The sequence below is a fragment of the Callithrix jacchus genome, chromosome 3 (genome assembly GCF_049354715.1).
Source record: "Callithrix jacchus isolate 240 chromosome 3, calJac240_pri, whole genome shotgun sequence".
Taxonomy (NCBI): Eukaryota; Metazoa; Chordata; class Mammalia; order Primates; family Cebidae; genus Callithrix; species Callithrix jacchus.
This window is the reverse complement of record NC_133504.1, coordinates 192,258,748-192,271,416: the sequence shown is the minus strand read 5'-3', so window position 1 is coordinate 192,271,416 and position 12,669 is coordinate 192,258,748. Positions and strand designations below refer to the sequence as shown.

The window sequence follows — 12,669 nt, the reverse complement described above, 5'->3', positions numbered from 1 at the left end:
CTATTCGGAGGCTGAGGCAGGAGAATCGCTTGAACCCGGGAGGTGGAGGTTGCAGTCATTGAGCCAAGATTGAGATCACACCACTGCACTCCAGCCTGGGCAGCAGAGTGAGACTCCGCCTCAAAAAAAACCAACAAAAAAACCTGAAAGGCCTAAACGTTAAAAATCTGGTTTTTCAGCTTCTGTAGAAAAATCAAACCTATCAATATTGGACCCCAAATCACGTGTGTTACCAGTTACCCAGAGCGGTCCCTTCAGGTAAGACGCAGTCATTTGCCTGGCTGGCTTGGCTCGTGTATGTCACCTGCCTGGTCCCTATAGTCATTTGAGGTTGCAGACCTTTGCGTAGAGTCTTTGTTCTCAAACTCAAAAATGGATTATAAAGCTCAAATCAGCATCTTACCTGTCCCAGAAGCTGACATCTGTTATCTTTATCATTAAAAGACAATAGGCTCAGCTCATTGGAACACTTAACCTGTTTTATGGAATGAAGTGTTGCATGAAGCCAAATGAGATCTTTGAAAAATAAAAATGACAGTAGCAGTAGCTTAGTTTATGCGGTGGGTTATTGCTTACAACATTCTTTTCTGTAATGATTCATTGTAATGATCCTAAAACATCTTTGTGAAGAAAGCACGGTATAATTAACCCCCTTTATTTTGGGATGAGAAAATATGCTTAAAATGCCATTATTTGGCCAGGATCAACAAGTGATACAGCTAAAATTCAACACAAGTCATGGCTTTCTCAGCCACTGCATTTGTCTGCCAGACTGTGGAATAGAAGGATTGAGAGCTCAGGGAGGAGTCCATGCTGGAGACAGATATTTGGGCATCTTCAGCATATAGGTGGCAGTTGGCAGAAGAGCTGAAGAGAAGACCAAGAGAGATGGCATATTAGACATAAAGAGGTTAGAACCTTCAGAGAATGGACAGCATATGGAGAAAGAGCAGCCAGTGAAGGAGGAAGAAAACCAAGAGCCAAGAAGCGAGGTTGTTCGGGTCAGAGAATGTAGTTCAGAGTGTTGAATGCCACTTAAAAAGTCAAGTAGGAAAAGAAGTGGAAACGTGTTTTCACCAAGAATAGCTTCACTGGAGTCATGAGGTGGAAGCTGCGTATTCCCATAGTGGAGGGATGAAGAGACGACGAGGTAGAGATGGCAAGTAGAGGTAACTCAGAAGTTTGGCCGTGAAGGAGAGAGTGGGAGCTAGAGGGACGGCGCAGTGTTGACATGGTTTCCCATGAGAGACTCCCGAGCAGCCTAAAGCTACGGAAAGGAGAGAGTGGGAGCTAGAGGGACGGCGCAGTGTTGACATGGTTTCCCATGAGAGATTCCCGAGCAGCCTAAAGCTACGGAAAGGAGAGAGTGGGAGCTAGAGGGACGGCGCAGTGTTGACATGGTTTCCCATGAGAGACTCCCGAGCAGCCTAAAGCTACGGAAAGGAGAGAGTGGGAGCTAGAGGGACGGCGCAGTGTTGACATGGTTTCCCATGAGAGATTCCCGAGCAGCCTAAAGCTACGGAAAGGAGAGAGTGGGAGCTAGAGGGACGGCGCAGTGTTGACATGGTTTCCCATGAGAGATTCCCGAGCAGCCTAAAGCTACGGAAAGGAGAGAGTGGGAGCTAGAGGGACGGCGCAGTGTTGACATGGTTTCCCATGAGAGACTCCCGAGCAGCCTAAAGCTACGGAAAGGAGAGAGTGGGAGCTAGAGGGACGGCGCAGTGTTGACATGGTTTCCCATGAGAGACTCCCGAGAAGCCTAAAGCTACGGAAAGGAGAGAGTGGGAGCTAGAGGGACGGCGCAGTGTTGACATGGTTTCCCATGAGAGATTCCCGAGCAGCCTAAAGCTACGGAAAGGAGAGAGTGGGAGCTAGAGGGACGGCGCAGTGTTGACATGGTTTCCCATGAGAGATTCCCGAGAAGCCTAAAGCTACGGAAAGGAGAGAGTGGGAGCTAGAGGGACGGCGCAGTGTTGACATGGTTTCCCATGAGAGACTCCCGAGCAGCCTAAAGCTACGGAAAGGAGAGAGTGGGAGCTAGAGGGACGGCGCAGTGTTGACATGGTTTCCCATGAGAGACTCCCGAGAAGCCTAAAGCTACGGAAAGGAGAGAGTGGGAGCTAGAGGGACGGCGCAGTGTTGACATGGTTTCCCATGAGAGATTCCCGAGCAGCCTAAAGCTACGGAAAGGAGAGAGTGGGAGCTAGAGGGACGGCGCAGTGTTGACATGGTTTCCCATGAGAGATTCCCGAGAAGCCTAAAGCTACGGAAAGGAGAGAGTGGGAGCTAGAGGGACGGCGCAGTGTTGACATGGTTTCCCATGAGAGATTCCCGAGCAGCCTAAAGCTATGGAAAGGAGAGAAGGTTTCTGGTCAGGAAGAAAGAGGGGCAATAAGATAACTCTATCTTAACGAGGCGCCCTCTATTTCTTGTAACACAGATGAGGAACCACATCCAAAGTGAAGGGAGAGCCATTTGCTTGGCACACAGGAAAAACACACAGGAGAGGAAGAAACCTGGGTTGCAGTTGCAGGTAGCTTTATGTATTTATTGGAATGAAGGTGAAGAAATTATCTAATGGCTTCTGTTTTCATTGTGAATGAGGAAAGGAAAACATCAACTGAAAGTGAGAGGGGAGGTAGAAAACCCAAGATAAGCAGTGTCGAAAAGATCTAAAATAGCTATTACAGAAAACCTGGTAAATAATTCACTAGAAAGCATGATAGAGTTTAAGCACTCGTTTGGAGGCCATGAACGTATGCTGGCATGACCTAGGATCGAGGGATGATTTCTAAACCGTGTAATTACTTTGGAAATCAGAGTCAGACTACTTATGAATATGTATGGAGCACCTTTTCTTTTCTTTTTTTTTTAGACTGAGTCTTGCTCTGTTGCCAGGCTGGAGTGCAGTGTCGCCATCTTGGCTCAATGTAACCACCACCTCCTGGGTTCAAGTGATTCTCCTGCCTCAGCCTCTCAAGTAGCTGGGATTACAGGCACATGCCACCACACCTGGCTAATTTTTTGTATTTTTAGTAGAGATGGGATTTCACTGTGTCAGCCAGGATGGTGTCAATCTCCTGACCTTGTGATTCGCCCACTTGGCCTCCCAAAGTGCTGGGATTACAGGTGTGAGTGACTGTGCCTGGCCAAGGAGCACCTTTATTTATTGGCACTGACGTAGATGCTACAGTAATGCTGTCTTAACCCGAATATCTGTCTTCATATCGCATCTGAATTCTCAGGTGCTTGTACTCAGATACCTATCCCGCCACATACATGAGCGTGTATATATCCAGAACTGAATTTATGGTCTTCATCCCCATACCTGATCTGCTAAGTTTTATGGCAAATATATTATAAGAAATTAAGAGTATCATTTTATAATGATGAAGGGTGAATTCACCAAAAAGACAGGATAATCCTAAACATTTATGCACCTAACAACGAAGCTCTAAAGTACATGAAACAAACTAATAGCTGCAGGGAAGGAGGAAAAGTCACAATAGTAGTGGGAGATTGATGGAGTTGGAGAATATTCTTTCTCCATAAATGACAGGATACATACCCAGAAGATCACTAAGGATGTAGTAGACTTGAACATGACTGTCAGCTGACGACATATGAACGTTTATGGCACATTCCTCACAATAACAGCCTAGAATACACAATTTTTCAAGGGCATTAAAACATTTACTAAGCCTGATCATATTCCAGTCTACTAAACCAGTATGTTATCTGACCAGAATGATATTTAATATTCAAGTAGAAATCATTAACAGATTGGAAAATCCTTTGAATATTTGGGAACTGAATAACTCACTTTTTTTTTTTTTTTTTTTTTTTTGAGACAGAGTTTCGCTCTTGTTACCCAGGCTGGAGTGCAATGGTGCGATCTCAGCTCACCGCAACCTCCGCCTCCTGGGTTCAGGCAATTCTCCTGCCTCAGCCTCCCGAGTAGCTGCAATTACGGGCACGCGCCACCATGCCCAGCTAATTTTTTGTATTTTTAGTAGAGACGGGTTTTCACCATGTTGACCAGGATGGTCTCGATCTCTTGACCTCGTGATCCACCCGCCTTGGCCTTCCAAAGTGCTGGGATTACAGGCGTGAGCCACTGCGCCTGGCTAAACTCACTTTTAAATAACTCATGGGTCAACAAAGAAAAGGGAAATTAGAAAGTATTTTGAACAGAATGAAAATAAAAATGGTGGAATGCGGACCGGGCGCAGTGGCTCACGAGGCCTGTAATCCCAGCACTTTGGGAGGCCAAGGCGGGTGGATCACGAGGTCAAGAGATCGAGACCATTTTGGTCAACATGGTGAAATCCCGTCTCTACTAAAAATACAAAAATTAGCTGGGTGTGGTGGTATGTTCCCGTAGTCGCAGCTACTCGGAAGGCTGAGGCAGGAGAATTGCTTGAACCCAGCAGGCGGAGGTTGCAGTGAGCCGGGATCGTGCCATTGCACTCCAGCCTGGGTAACAAGCGAAACTCTGTCTCAAAAAAAAAAAAAAAAATGGTGGAATGCAGCTAAAATAGTATTAAAAGGTAGGTCTCAAATCAGTGACCTCAGCAGTCACCTTAGGAAACTAGAAAAGTCAGCCAGGCATGGTGGCTCATTTTGGTAGGCCAAGGCAAGCAGATCACCTCAGGTCAGAGGTTTGAGACCAGCCTGGCCAACATGGTGAAACCTCATTTCTACTAAAAATACAAAAATTAGCTGAATGTGGCAGTGCACGCTTGCAGTTCCAGCTACTTGGGAGCCTGAGGCAAGAGAATCACTTGAACCCAGGAGGCGGAGATTGCAGTGAGCTAAGATCATGCCACTGCACTCCAACCTGGGCCACAGAGCAAGACTCTGTCTCAAAAAAAAAAAAAGACCTAGAAAAGTCAGAACAAATGACACCCAAAGTGAGTATAAGAAGGCAGATAATAAGTATCAGATTGGAATTCAGAAAAATAGAAAACAAGCAATAGAGAAAAATCAGTGAAACTAAAAGCTGATTCTTTGAGATTAATAAAACTGAAAAATCTCTGGTCAGACTGAACAGGAAAAAGACAAGACACAAATTACGAGTGTCAGGAATGAGAGATGACACCACTATTGAAAGGATAATCAGAGACTGTTATGAACAACTTCAGGCCAACAAATTCAGCATCTTAGACAAAACAAATTCCTGGAAAGCACAAACTACTTAAGAAGAAATAGTGTGTATGAAGGGAGAGAAGGCGGCCGGGCGCAGTGGCTCAAGCCTGTAATCCCAGCACTTTGGGAGGCCAAGGCGGGTGGATCACGAGGTCAAGAGATCGAGACCATCCTGGTCAACATGGTGAAACCCTGTTTCTACTAAAAAAAAAAATACAAAAAAATTAGCTGGGCATGGTGGCGCGTGCCTGTAATCCCAGCTACTCGGGAGGCTGAGGCAGGAGAATTGCCTGAACCCAGGAGGCAAAGGTTGCGGTGAGCCGAGATCCGCCATTGCACTCCAGCCTGGGTAACGAGAGCGAAACTCCGTCTAAAAAAAAAAAAGAAAGGAGAGAAGGCTAGCACTCCCCTTGACAAGGAAGAAAGAGGCTGACACGCACACAGTTCAGGCATTGCAACATACTTGTGGCATCTAACCGTCTTTTCTTTTTTTGAGGGAATGGATACCCCATTCTCCATGATATGATTATTACACTTTCCATGCTTGTATCAAAACATGTACCCCATAAATAGGTATACCTACAAAAATTAAAAATTTAAATGTTTTTTAAAAAGAAGGAAATAAATAACCTAAATAGCTCTATGTCTATTAAAGCATTAAATTTATAGTTGACAAATCTTCCTTTAAGGAAGACTCCAGACTTGGCTGGGTGAGGTGGCTCACACCTGTAATCCCAGCAATTTAGGAGGCCAAGGCAGGAGGATCACCTGAGGTCAGGAGTTCGAGACCAGCCTGGCCAACATGGTGAAACCTCATCTCTACTAAAGTAAACACAAAAATTAGTGGTGGCAGGTGCTTGTAATCCTAGCTACTTGGGAAGCTGAGGCAGGAGAATCACTTGAACCCAGGAGGTAGAGGTTGCAATGAGCTGAAATCACGCCATTGCACTCCAGCCTGGGAACAAGAGTGAAGCTCTGTCTTAAAAAAAAAAAATGACTGCAGACTTAGATAGCTTCACTGAGAATCTAGCAAACCTCTAAGGAGGAAATAATACCAGTTCTGTACAGACTCACAGAAAACTGAAGGGAGGAATTATTCCCAGTTCTTTCCTAACACTCCTAGAAAACTACAGGATCATATCCCTTGTGAACACAGGTAGGAAAACTCATTTAAAACATTGCTTAGCAAACTGAATCCAATGCTATATATGGAAAGGATAATCTACCACAACCAAGTGGGGTATCCCAAGAATGCAAAGTTGATCGATGTAATTCACACTCTTAAGCGTGAAAAAGGCTGGCGACGGTGGCTCATGCCTGTAATAGCACTTCAGGAGGCCAAGACAGATCCCAAGATTCCAAGGCCAGTAGTGCAAGACCAGCCTGGCCAATATGGTGAAACTCTGTCTCTACTAAAACTACAGAAATTAGCCAGGCATGGCAGCAGGCAGCTGTAGTCCCAGCTACTTGGGAGGCTGAGGCAGGAGAATAGCTTGAACCTGGGAGGTGGAGGTTGCAGTGAGCCAGGATTGCTCCACTGCATTCTAGCCTGGGTGACAGAGTGAGAATCCATCTCGAAAGAAAAAACAAAAAAACATAATGGATCATCTCAGTAGATCCAGAGAAACGCTTGACAGAATCCATCCATTACTGATTAAAAAAAAAAAGACTAGAAGTAAAACGAAACTTCTTCAACATAGTAAGGGCATCTGTGAGAAACCTGTGGCTAGCATCATATGAAATAATAAAAGACTGAATATTTTCCTAAGACCAGGAACAAGTCAAGGTTGCCTGTGAGATCTCACAACCATTCAGCATTGTAGTAGAAAATCTAGCCAAAGTAATTAATCAGGCAAGATAAAGAGTGCTGGTGTGCGCGGTGGGTCACACCTGTAATCCCTGCACTTAGGGAGGCTGAGGTGGGCAGACAACCTGAGGTCAGGAGTTCGAGACCAGCCTGGCCAACATGGTGGAACCCCATCTCTACTAAAAATACAAAAATTAGCCAGGCGTGGTGACGCTCACCTGTAATCTCAGCTACTTTTGGGAGGCTAAGGCAGGAGAAACACTTGAACCTGGGAAGTGGAGGTTGCAGTGAGCTGAGATCACACCACTGCATTACAGCCTGGGGGACAAGTGAGACTTGGTCTCAAAAAAAAAAAAAAAAAAAAAAAATCGGGTATAAAAAGAGCTACTAGTGAGTTTACCAAGGTAGCAGGATACAAGATAAATATGCAAAAATCAGTTCGTTTCTACATACCAGCAATAAACATTGGAGGTTGAAATTTATTTACAATAGCATCAAAAAGTCTGAAATACTTGGGTTAAATGAAAGAAGATGTGCAAAACTTATATGCTGAAAACTGCAAAACTTTGCTGAAAACAATTCCAACTGGTAGTAAATGGAGAAATACGCCATATTCATAAAGTAGGAGATTCAACAGTGAGGTTTTCAAACTGATCTGTAGATTCAGTGTAATCCAGTCAAATTCCCAACAGACTGTAAGAATTTCACACCGTTTCTGAAATGTCTTTGGCTCTGCAAAGGAGCTAGGATAGCCAAAACAAGTTTGAACAAGGAGAACACAAACTGTGCGACGTACATTACCTAACTCAAACACCGACAGCCACGGTAAGCAGCCGCTGTGGTGCCTGGATGTGGAGGTTTGTGCCTGTAGTTTCAGCTGCTTGGCATGTTGAGGCGGGAGGATCTCTGGAGCCTAGGAGTTTGCGTCTAGCCTGGGCAACAGTGTGGAGTTGATAGAAAAATCGCTAAGTAGGTAAACAGGAGAGTACAAAAATTGGTTCACAGGTATCTATGGTGAACTGATTTTTTAATAAATGTGCAAAAGTAGTTCCTTGGAGAAAGGATAATTATTTCAACAAATACTGGAAAAATTAGATATTCGGGTTTTTTTGTTTTTGTGTTTTTCAAGCGATTCTCCTGCCTCAGCCTCCTTAGTAGCTGGGATTACCAGCATATGCCACCACATGCAGCTAATTTTGTATTTTTAGTAGAGATGGGGTTTTTCCATGTTGCTCTGGCTGATCTTGAACTCCCGACCTCAGGTGATCCACCCGCTTTGGCCTCCCAAAGCGCTGAAGTTACAGACGTGAGCCACTGCGCCCGGCCCAGACATTCGTATGTTTAAAATTTGTATGCAGGGACTCATGCCTGTAATCCCAGCACTTTGGGAAGCCGAGGCAGGCTGATCACTTGAGGTCAGAAGTTTGAGACCAGCCTGACCAACATGGTGAAACCCCTTCTCTACTAAAAATACAATAATTAGTTGGGCATGGGGATAGGCACCTGTAATCCCACCTACTTGGGAGGCTGAAACAAGAGAATTGCTTGAACCCAGGATGCAGAGGTTGCAGTGAGCCAAGATCAGGCCACTGCACTCCAGCCTGGGCAACAGAGTGAGGCTCTGCCTCAAAAAAATAAAAAAATTTTAAAAAGCAAGGAACTTTAATCCATACCTAGCACTATATGTAAAAATTAACTTAAAATCATAAGTCTAAAGGTAAGATCTGAAACTGTAAAACTGATAGAAGAAAATCTGTGAAATGTTCTGAGATTTTTAGCCATGACACTAAAAGCACGATCCATAACAGAAACAGATGAACTGGATTCCCTCAACATGAAGAACTTTGTAGTACACTGTTGAAATTAGCCCATATGAACAGTAGGTGACTAGATAAACTGATAAGTCCATACTATGGGATATCATTCAGTAGTAAAAAGATAAGCTATCAAGCAACAACAATACTTGAAGGAACCTTAAATGCATATTGCTCAATGGAAGAAGTCAATCTGAAAAGGTTACATAGTATACGATTCTAACTATAGAGCATTCTGGAGAGGCAAAACCATGACGATAGTAAAAAGAGCAATAGGCATGGTGCGGTGGGTGCGGTGGCTCACGCCTGTAATCCCAGCACTTTGGGAGGCCGAGGCGGGCAGATCAATTGAGGTCAGGAGTTTGAGAGCACCTGGCCGACATGGTGAAACCCCTTCTCTACTAAAAATACAAAATTAGCCAGGCATGGTGGTGGATGCCTGTAATCCCAGCTACTCAGGAGGCTGAGGCAGGAGAATCGCTTGAACCCAGGAGGTGGAGGTTGCTGTGAGCCAAGATCACACCACACCGCACTCCTGCGAAACTCCATCTCCAAAAAAAAAAAAAAAAAAAAAAAAAAGAGCAGTAGTTGCTAGGTGTTCAGGGAGAAAGAGGGAGGGTGGAGCACTGGAGATTTTTAGGGTGTTAAAACTATTCTGTGTCATACTGTTTTGATGAAAACAGGTCATTTTACATGTGTCAAAGCCCATAGAATGTACAGCAGGGAGTGAATCCTGATGTAAACCATGGACTTAATTGTATGAATATTTGCTTGTCAGTTGTGACAGATGTGCCATACTAATGTAAGATTAATAATAGGGGAAAGGGGGAGGGGGGGATGTGAAGCTGTATAAAAGAACGCTATACTTTCTGCTCAATTTTTGTTTTGTTTTTGAGACGGAGTCTCACTCTGTCACTCAGGCTGGAGCGTAGTGGCGCCATCTCAGCTCATGGCAGCCTCTACCTCCCTGGTTCAAGCAATTCTCCTGCCTCAGCCTCCCAAGTGGCTGGGATTACAGACGTGCACCACCATGCCCAGCTAATTTTTGTATTTTTAGTAGAGGTGGGGTTTTGTGTTGGCCAGGCTGGTCTTGAACTTCTGATCCCAAGTGATCTACTGACCTCAGCCTCCCAAAGTGCTGGGATTACCAGTATGAGCCACCATGCCTGGCCTCTGCTCAAAGAAACCTAAAGCTGCTTAAAGAAAAAGTCAGTTTTGGCCAGGCGTGGTGGCTCATGCCTGTAATCCCAGCTACTTAGGAGGCCAGGGCAGAAGAATTGCTTGAGCCCAGCCTGGGCCATATAGACCCCCATCTCTTTATTAAAAAAAAAAAAAAGAATATTTTGTCAAACCGAATGTCATGAAGATTTTCTCCAACATCATCTTCTAGGAGTTTCATAGTTTTCACTCTTAACAACATTTAAATCATTGATCCATTTTGAGTTAATTTTTCTTTCCTTTTTTTTTTTTTTTTTGAGACCAAGTCTCTGTTGTCCAGGCTGGAGTGCAATGGCATGATCTCGGCTCACTGCAACCTCTGTCTCTCGGGTTTAAGTGATTCTTCTGCTCCAGCCTCCTTAGTAGCTGGGACTACAGGTTCATGCCAGCACGCCCAGCTAATTTTTTGTATCCTAGTAGGTAGAGACAGAGTTTCACCATGGCCAGAATGGTCTCGATCTCCTGACCTCATGATCCGCCCGCCTCAGCCTCTCAAAGTGATGGAATTACAGACGTGAGCTACCGCACCCAGCCTTGAGTTGATTTTTGTATGTGTATTAGGTTGTGTCCAAATTCATTGCTTTGCACGTGGATATTCAGTTGTCCCAACACCATTTATTGAAAAGACTTTTCCCATTGAGTGGTCTTGGCATCCTCGTCAGAATCAGTTAACCGTAAATCCAGGGTTTATTTCTGAGCTCTCTTGTTGTGTCTTCACTGTTGGAGCATCAGGAAGTGTGAGTGCTCCCGATTTTGTTCTTTTTCAAGATTATTCTGGCTATGATAGCTTCCTTGAGTTTTGGGATCAGCTTGTTGATTTCTGCGTACGTAAGCTGAAATTTTTATAGAGGTTGTGTTGAGTCTGTAGATCACTTTGGAAAGTATGCTGTCTTAAAACTATTGTCTTCCAATTTGTGAATAAAGGACATCTCTTCACTTATTTAGGTTTTCTTCAATCTCTTTCAACAAAGTTTTGTACTTTTGTTACATGTTCCTAAATAATTTTTGATGCTATTAGAGATGGAATTATTTTTTAGATTTCATTCTCAGATTGTTTATTGCTAATGAATAAAACATTATGGCCAGGAGCAGTAGTTGACACCTGTAACCCTAGCATTTTGGGAGGCCAAGATGAAAGGATTACCTGAGCACAGGAATTCGAGGCTGCAGTGAGCTATGATTGCACCACTGCATTTTAGCCTGGGCCAGAGAGAGACATCATGTATCAAAAATAATGAGAAATAAGAAACACAGTTTATTTTTGTATATCGGTCTTGTTTTCTGCCACCTTCTTATATTCATTTACTAGTTTAATAGTTTTGGGGTTATGCATTCCTTATTGTGCATATAAAATCACATCATTATATTCACCAAGATCGAAACGAAGGAGAAAATATTAAGGGCAGCCAGAGAGAAAGATCAAGTTACCCATAAAGGTAAGCCTATTAGGCTTACAGCAGATCTCTCAATGGAAACCCTACAAGCTAGAAGAGAGTGGGGGCCAATATTCAATATACTCAATCAACAGAACTTTCAGCCCAGAATTTCATATCCTGCCAATTTAAGCTTTACATTTGAAGGAAAAATAAAATCTTTTAGGAACAAGCAAGTACTCAGAGATTTTATTACCACCAGGCCTGCTTTACAAGAACTTCTAAAAGAAGCATTATACACAGAAAGGAACAACCAGTATGACCCTTTCTAAAAATACACCAAAAAGTAAAGAGCATTAACATAAAGAAGAATTTTTATCAACAAAAGGACAAAATAGCCAGTTAATATCAAATGGCAGCAACCCTAAATTTAAATCGACCAAATCTCCCAATCAAAAGATACAGACAAAATCTAACGGTATATTTAAAGATATACATAGACTCAAAATAAAGGGTTGGAAAAAAAAAAACGTACCAACCAAATGGAGAGCAAAAATAAATAAATAAAAAGCAGGAGTTGCAATTTTCACATTTGACAAAATAGATTTCAAAGCTACAAGGATACAAGGGTAAAGATTAATGTAATAACAAGAGATCTTAACACCCAGATACATAAGACCCATAATGAGATTTAGATTCAACGAGACAGAAAATTGATAACGATATCTGGGACCGGAACTAAGATCCAGAACAAATAAACTCAATAGAGCTCTCCATTTTAAACACACAAAATATACATTATCCACAAAATCTAACGATATATCTAAAGATATACAAAGACTCAAAACAAGGGGATGGAAAAAAACTCACCAACCAAATGGAGAGCAAAAATAAATAAATAAAAAGCAGGAATTGCAATTCTCACACTTAATAAAATAGATTTCAAAGCTACAAGGATGCAAGGGTAAAAGGATTAACGTAACAATAAGAGATCTTAACACCCAGATACATAAGACGCATAATGAGATTTAGATTCAACGAGACAACAAATTGATAACGATATCCAGGACTTGAACTCAGAGCCAGAACAAATAAACACAATAGAGGTCTCCATTTTAAACACATAAAATATGCATTAACCACTTTAAACACTCAAAATATTGATTGGCCATTATTGAAACCCATTTTAGGAATGAAGTAATATTCCTTTTTCCCTCTTTTTCTTTTTTTCCCCTTCTTTTTCTCTTTTTCCCTCTAAAAATAAATAAATAAATAAATAAAATCACATCATTTGCAAAGAGAGACAATT

The 12,669-nt window shown here is 42.8% G+C and overlaps 1 protein-coding gene and 1 pseudogene across 16 annotated transcripts in view; both read left to right on the top strand.

Moving 5' to 3' along the window:
• Positions 1–12,669, top strand: part of TMEM175 (transmembrane protein 175) — a 37,267-nt gene that overhangs the window by 832 nt on the left and 23,766 nt on the right. For 3 of the 16 annotated variants that reach the window (XM_035294404.3, XM_035294398.3, XM_078367758.1), the window contains exon 2: positions 180–258. The exons of the other annotated variants lie outside the window; for them this stretch is intronic. The gene's annotated coding sequence lies outside the window, so the exon portion shown is untranslated. The remainder of the gene's footprint in view (positions 1–179; positions 259–12,669) is intronic. 16 annotated transcript variants of the gene reach the window in all.
• Positions 5,524–5,636, top strand: LOC118152618 (U6atac minor spliceosomal RNA; annotated as a pseudogene).